Genomic DNA, 8,327 nt, shown 5'->3' with positions numbered 1-8,327 from the left:
TGCAAATAGGTTAATTAATAACCAGACAAATACCAACAAACTAAACTAGGGAGAATGAGCAAAGAAGAGTCATCAGTCATCAGTCACTAGTCATCAGAAAATGACCGAAATAGGCTTATTTCCTAACTTAATTTTTTAATATAGTATTTATTTATATAATTCTATTGTATTATTTATTAATTTATATTATAGTGTATTATGTTATTTATTAATTCATTCATTTATTTACAATATAAAACATTTGAAATCGACAGGGTTCATCCATCTAGGTGCTCAGATTAGATTACCGGAACTAATCTAGAGAGGTTGGTAGAAGTAATTTAGTCAGAATTTCTAAATGTTCTACAGCGTGCAGAACGCAATATATCTTGACAATTATTGATATATATACCCTACTTGGTTTAATACGTACGAATATATAAATTATTCCTTTATTCAATGTATGTAAATAATTATATGTATAATGGACAAAACACTTTATTTCGAGCATATACCAAGATAATGTTGGAAATAATAAAATTGTTAAATCAAATAAGAAGAATTGTTTCGTGTTAAACAGTTACACCATCTTGAGGCTGTTCTATCGAATGTGAAGTAATTTAGATCAATTTGAACTACAAGGGTTGAATGTTAGGAGTCGCACGTGTCTTGCGAACATCACAAACAAATGGGAAATCGAGATCAGTACAAGGATGTGTCTACATCTACTAGAACGTCACCTGTATTCAATTCCAAATGGGATCCTCTCTGGTATGGTTAGAGACAGCCAGAATATGAGAAGGCAATTTAATTAAATCAACATGGATAATGAAACTTAGCACTGGCGAAGGTTAACGCTGTCATGGATTTAATGTGAAATCAAACCAAAGGCATAATAGTCACAGCGGTAGATCAGTTTACAAAAACCCAATAACTAAACAAATTAAATAAAACAAACTAGTATAAAGATTTAGAAAAAAAAAAAAGTTTGTTAAAAAAAGTACTTAAATGAATAGATAAGTTAATAGAAATACTTTAATCTATAAGTTAAGGGAATGCATAAGTCAAAACACATATCGACAAGTCCAGAAAACGAAAAAACAAACGCAATGAATAATCTCGGAGCTAATTCTCATGCAGGTGATGATGCATGATCCCAAGGGAGTCCAAAATAACATTTTCCACCAAGATCTCTAAATTCCCATATAATAAAAAATAAAATTGACTATTATCAGAGGATGAGGAGGAATTAGGAGTTTTTCTATTTTTTTCAAGCCACCTCATCTAAGCATGCAAAGTATGCCTAGTCCCTAATCTAAGTTAGCACCTCGGCAAACATGTGCCATCACTCCAAACCCGCCTTTAGCGGACGACCCTGCAACCAGTCTTAAAATGCTATCCAGCAATACAAGATTATTAAGATGTATGTATATATACTTACTCAAGTCAGTTCTATATATGTTGTAAATATTGATTTTGTAGGAGGTAAGAAAAAAAAGCAGTTTTTTTAATAAAAGTCGAAACATTCACTTTTGGAAAATTATTATTAAAAAATTAATATCAAAACATCATATTCATATAGCAACTCATATCAATAAGTTTACATTTTATGGAATAAATTTACCTGTGACAACTATTCGACAAGGAAAAATTTTAATTTTGAAATAAAGGGAATAATCTACAGCTGCAGAATGTTCATTTGCAGGAAAAAAACTTTTACTAATAAAATAATATTTTCATGATAATGAAAAAATAAATACTTCAAATTTTTAAAAATTTAATCATATATGTTGGTTTTCTTTAAGTAAGATTTTTTATTATTATTTTTTTTTTTTACAGAACTTCCCAGAACTCCTAAAGTTTTGAACGGCAGTGGAAATACCTAAGATGAAATGAAATGGTTCTACCTGAGGTATTTTAACAAACTTTTCAAAGCTGAGAAGTCTGAAATGCAATCGAACTTAAAAAAAAAAAAAAAAAACCTTTGTAAAAGAGAGCTGAAAATAGGACTTTGCATATGTGATGGCTTGGGTAAGTTGACGGGGGAGGGTGAGTCAGCACGCTACCCTCGCAAAGAATAGAAGCAATCCATACTGCAACTATTCCACTTATCGATTTCCAACCTATCCCTTCCCTATTTCCTCATAATATTCTCATGTCAAACCTAGATTCAAATTTTTTTTGTATTAATAACAATACAACTTATAATGTCTAATTTTATCAAAATATTTTATTAACAAGGTGAAAACGCATTGAAATTATATATTTTTGTAAGTAAACACCCATTTTATAAAATTTTATTGGAAAACTGTTATGATATATTTTAATAATAATGTTTTCAAGATGAAGTAGATATGGGCAATTAATTGGTCTGTAATGAAATATTAGAGTTATGTTTGAGGGAAAAATAAGTATTAACAAGAAAAAATTGTTAGGTTGTTTCCTTGATAATGACCAACGGGCCGAAACGTTAGAGAATGAAATAAACTTAGTACAGGTTAATGGGATCATATGAAGTTGTGTTGGTATTAAAAATAACCAATTAATTATATTATAAAAATAATTAGTAGTAGGTATGTGGAACATGAGGACGGTACAAGTACAGGCGTTTCTATAAGTCAACGATATCGTGCTGGAGGAAAAATTGCAACCATCCATTATATAATGGCAAGAAGAACTCGGCAGCAAATGAAGGAGTATTAACAGCCGCAATAGCAAGGTGTCACTGTTGCCAGAGTTGAAGTGGACGTGGGCAATGTAAGAATAGTGTGCAATGATGAATATAATGGAAAATATGGACTTCTATTCCTACCTTGGAACAATTTTCAATAAACCTGGTAAAATAGACCGAGAAGAGTCCAATAGGATAAATAAAGCAACTAGTATTTACTACTAGCTATGCAATACTATTGTGAGAAAGAGGGAGGTAGGTAAGGACATCAAACTCCATATCTTTGAAGAAATATACGAGGGTGGTTTGAAAAGTTCTCGGAATCACCGCTAGATGTCAGTGCTAGAACAACGAGGTTCCCGCGCAATAATCACACATCCTTTGTGAGTGAACACCTGGCGTGAGTTGTAGTGACGACTCTTTGTTGTTGTTTTATGCGTAGTGATTTTTGAAAATGGAAAAAACTGAGCAGTGATTAAGTACTTTGTAAAGAAAGTTATGAAAGCAAATGAAATCCATGCCGACATTCAGAACACACAGGGGGACTCTGCAAAATGAAGGAGTTGAATATGAAGGATCATATTCAACTGTTGCCAAGTGGACCAGCGAGTTTAAATTTGGTCGGGAGAGTTTAGATGATGATCCGCGTAGTGGACGGCCAAAAAGTGCTACGACCCCAGAATTTATCGCAAAATTGCATAAAAAGGTCATGGAGGATCGTCGACTGAAAGTGCGTGAGATTGCTGAAGCTGTAGGGATGTCACCTGAACGGGTATATCACAATTTAACCGAAGAATCGGAGATGAAAAAATTATCCGCAAGACGGGTGCCGCGACTCTTGACATTGGACCATAAACGCACCAGATTGGAAATGTTCGAATAAAATCTGGCCCGTTTTCAGCGCAACCAACAAAATTTTTTGCGCAGGTTTGTGACTGCAGATGAAAATTGGGTATACTACTATACCCCAGAGACAAAACAGCAGTGAAAGCAGAGGAAACGTACTGAGTCACCATCACCAAAGAAAGCAAAGGCAGTACGTTCGGCCGGAAAGGTCATGACCTCAGTTTTCTGGGATGCAAAAGGCATTCTACTGATAGATTATCTTCCTACTGGCCAAACAATTATGGGGCAACACTACGCAAACCTCCTAGACCAACTACAGGAAAAGATACGCCAAAAAAAAGGCCTGGTTTGGCAAGAAACAAAGTCATCCTTCATCAGGACAATGCCCGGCCGCACACAAGTGCTATTGTCATGTCAAAACTTCATGAACTGAGGAACGAATTGTTGCCTTATTCACCTGATTTGGCACCATCAGACTTTTATCTCTTCCCCAAGCTGAAAATTTTCCTAGGGGGACAGAGATTTCCTAACGGAGGAACTGACAACCGAATCGGAGAAGTATTTTGCAGGCCTGGATTTTTTAATTAATGGAATCTCATTTTCGAGATGTCATCAAGACATTAGAACATCGCTGGACCAAATGCATTAGTCTATAGGGAGATCATGTTGAAAAATAAAAGTAGTTCCACCGAGGTAAGACACTTTCTAGTACATTCCGAGAACTTATCAAACCACCCTCGTATCTTCCAACATTATTATATGCCAGTGAAAGTGGGGTCACCCAAGACAAGCATATGAGCAGCATTACGGCTGCTGAAATGCGATTTTTGCGAAGAATATTGAGCAAAACCAGGAGAGACAGGATAAAGAATAAAAGAAGAACTTCAGACCCCCTCAGTGAAATCAGTAATTAAACACCGGCAGCTCCGATGGTATGGACACGTCTGTAGAATGGGGGAAGACGGAATGCCAAGAAAATGTATGAAGGCGAGGCCGACTGGTAGAAGACCACGAGGCAGACCTAGAAGGAGCTATATGGAGCATATCCAACGACTAGGTCTGGAAAGAGGAAAAACGCTGGCTCAGATGAAGACGCTTGCCAGACACCGAGATGTATGGACCAAGTGGTTAAAGGGTCCTCCACGCTGAAAGACACTTAAGGAGGATGGAAAAGAAGAAAAATAATTATTTGTTTTATTCTAAAGTGCTTATTAATGATTTACATCCATAACATATTGTGATATTGTATAAAAATAATTACCACAAACCAAGAATAGAGGAAAATTCATCTTGACGGGCACTCTACATCAGGTCCCGTCAAACGAGGTAAATATTCAATAGATTTAAACGTTACGAAATAAAATTAAAGCTATTACGAAACCACCCCATTCCAGACACGGATACCAATTCATCCTCATCACTCTTAACTCCTCTATAACGGACACAAGTCATAAAATATGAAGGTACAAACTAACGATTCCTTAACTCAATTTTGTGGGCCACTTATTGTTAGGAAAATTTGTATAATACAGTTTGTTTTTCTTGTGAAATATACTTGCCGAAGTATGGATTTCACGTAAGTAGTTATTTATATTTCATATTAAACTAAACAAAGAAAATAACTTACTATGTTTATTCTTAATTTCTCCTTCATTTTATCAGAAGTAGTATTCAAAGTATGTAAAAAATAAATAAAGTGACAATACGTCTAAAGATAATAAGAACAATAATAATAATAGTAAAAAAATGTTGTATTAACTCAAGCGGATGGAAATCACTGTAGAACGTACGAAGTAATCTTCCTCCTGGATGTCCGTTATATAGAAGTTTTACAATAAATAAACCTCACATTATCTATAATAATTACTTTCTGAACCACTTTAGGTAGTTTATGAGAAGTAGTCAACTTAAAATATCGAATAACAGTTATCACTGTCCCCAATTATGAATTACCTCTCCTCCTTCTTATCAACTGCTGCACTATTTTTTTATGCAACTGGGGAGTTTAAAAGAGATTATGAGTATTAAGGAACGTAGAGTATCAAGCAAATTGCATTACTCAAATTTTTGGGTTCTTAGTTTAATGGGATTGGTATTTACTTTTCGACGAAATTAAAAGTTTTATGGTCCTCTGAGTCCATAAGACCAACTCTCGCAAAAAGATCCGAGTTTGTATGTCTGATGTTAACAACACGCTAGCTTAAAAACAGTAATTAATAGGAGGGTGAGACAATATCCAAAACAGTACGTACCTAAAATTATATATTGAAGGCGGGTAAATAACCCACTGTAACAGGGAGGTTGTAACGTATTCGATAAAATTAAATGGCCGCATATAATCGATTTTGCATTTTACAATTTTTTCCGATCCTATTCCTCACCAAAAATATTCACATGGCTTTGCCTTCTTGCGTTTAACTATATACTAGTCAGAAACAGAGTTGATTTCGTAGTGATTTAGCAACGAATTTTCATAGCAACAGAATCTCGCAAAATTGAGTTTGTATGTGTAGTGTGAAGATGAACATACTATTATGAATTACGTGTACCATAATATTATGTACGATTATATTACTTATGTAATATGGTAATCAGAAGAAACAATAGCTTCAAAACCTTTTTTTATGAAAATAAATTCTAAAAACAAACCTAAAGATTATCGATACAGTATCGCTGAAAAAAAGTATCCCGCGAGATGACCTACACACTGAAGTGACCGCTAGGCAATCCACACTTGTTGATTGTAATTATGTATATAAACTCGTATGCACCATGACTATCGGATCTATTTGGACATGAAAACCATAAAAATCCTCAATGTCCCATATTTGGTTACAAATAAACTTATAAAGACCTATATATCCCATATGTTCCAGATTGGGTCCGAAATATATGTATCTCCTTTAAATCCAAAATCCTTTCCCACAGAATCCAACTAGTTCTTAAACTTTCATCCTTAGCAATTCCTGATGATTATCAGAGGCGTCTAAAAAGAAACTGGCCAAGGGACCTTCCAACATTGTGCGGTTCCTTCAATATACATTATCATATTTTCTAGTTCACAAGTTATCACATTTGCTTAAAGTAATTTACTATAAAGTCGTATAAAGAAACAATTTGGATCAATTGCAAACATAATTGAGGGATGGAAATGGAAAAGCCTGTATGAGCCGAAAAACTAGTTTTGAGAAAAACAGGTAGCTGGCTAGAATTTTTGTTCTAAATTTATGAACAGCTCTAGGAACTAAACCGTTAAAGATAGGAACTTCCAGCAGTAACCAGTCGATTGACGCTGGTTTCTTCCATCATTATCCAGTCAAAACCTTATATTTCGTATTTCTGACCCTTACACCCTTTTCCATTTCCATGCCTCAATTATTCATCGTAGTCCCTAAAAATACAAAAACTATGTATATCTAGAAATTATTTACGGAGGCCTATCTCATATATACAATTGAATTTGTAAAATGTCCAAGAGCTAATGTATGGTTTGGTTTTAATAATTATTGATGCTTAGTTTGAGACGTCAGCATGAGAAAGGGAATTTTTTTTTTAATTTGAAATTTTTCAGGCAAACAAAAAATTCACACGATTCAAGAATTTATTCCCTACTGAAGTTCAAACCAAACTTTGAACGTAAAATTGAATAGCTTTTGGCACGTTTTGAGGACTTAAATTGAAATTTAGTTACAGATGGGGGATTTTAAATCGTTAATATTTGGATTTTCTGAAAAAAATTCAAAATTGGACTTAGCCACGTTTCCATCGTTACGTTTCATTTTATTCTCAATATTCATGACATAGAAATAAATGAACTAATTAGCTAAAGTCAAACAAAACAAAACGAAGAAAAGATTATGAGGATAAGAATACTTTAACATCGGAGGCACGCATGGCTAAATGAAATAATAAAGATAATGGATGAACAGCAATTCTAGTTTCAACTAAATAAAATGTTTATGTTATATTCACTATGAGTTAATTGTGACCATTCGTAAACGGACCCAGACCCGTAATTTTGTATTTATTTTTTAAAATTTTAATTTTAGGAATTTATTGTAATGGATAACCATTATTAAATCTGTCTTACTTGGTAATTTTAGGAGGGAAACAATTTAAATAGAACTAAATGTTTTATAAAAAATTTTTTAATGATTAATTAATACTATAAAATCGATCGCTACGTCTTTATGCACTTATCGTTATCAATGCACGGGGAAAGATTAAATTGTGATGTTTATCAGGCGTCGTCGACAAATAATGAAAACACATTGCCACATACGTAACCACAACAAATGTCAATATTTGCCTCAAGGAACAAAATTAGCAAGAGTGATACTAACTAAAAAAAATGACATCATTTACTTAATGGTTCATTCAACAACAGCTAAACTATAAAGTAAATAAAATAAAAATATAGTACATTCTATATTTACGTCATAATAAATGTTCAAATAAACCTTTGGGAAAAAAATAAGGTATAACAATTTTTTTTTTTTTGTTTAAATAGGAAACCATAAAAAAACAAACCAAACATGCATTTCATATTTATGTCATAATTAATGTTCTACCTTTGATAAAAAAATAGGGAAAATGATTTTATTTGTTACATATCGAACCATAATTTTAGCATATAGAAAAATTACAAGACTTAACAATCAGTTAAATAGATTACACTGAATACGAAATCATTCATTGGACAGTTAATCCAGTTGAGATTTTAAAATGGAGTAGTGAAATTTCAAAAGCTTTCTTAACCATTGTACAAAATCTCTGAATAATCTGATATATCTTGCAATTTATTTTTATAACATTTTCTCACTTTCAAATC

At 33.2% G+C, this 8,327-nt stretch overlaps 1 protein-coding gene across 2 annotated transcripts in view; it reads right to left on the bottom strand.

Moving 5' to 3' along the window:
* LOC106683101 (pumilio homolog 2) overlaps positions 1-8,327 on the bottom strand; it is a 152,829-nt gene that overhangs the window by 123,176 nt on the left and 21,326 nt on the right. The window lies entirely within an intron of this gene.

The sequence above is a fragment of the Halyomorpha halys genome, unplaced genomic scaffold (assembly GCF_000696795.3).
Source record: "Halyomorpha halys isolate HHAL.00 unplaced genomic scaffold, Hhal_1.1 Scaffold466.1, whole genome shotgun sequence".
Lineage (NCBI taxonomy): Eukaryota > Metazoa > Arthropoda > Insecta > Hemiptera > Pentatomidae > Halyomorpha > Halyomorpha halys.
This window is presented reverse-complemented; position numbering and strand designations above follow the sequence as displayed.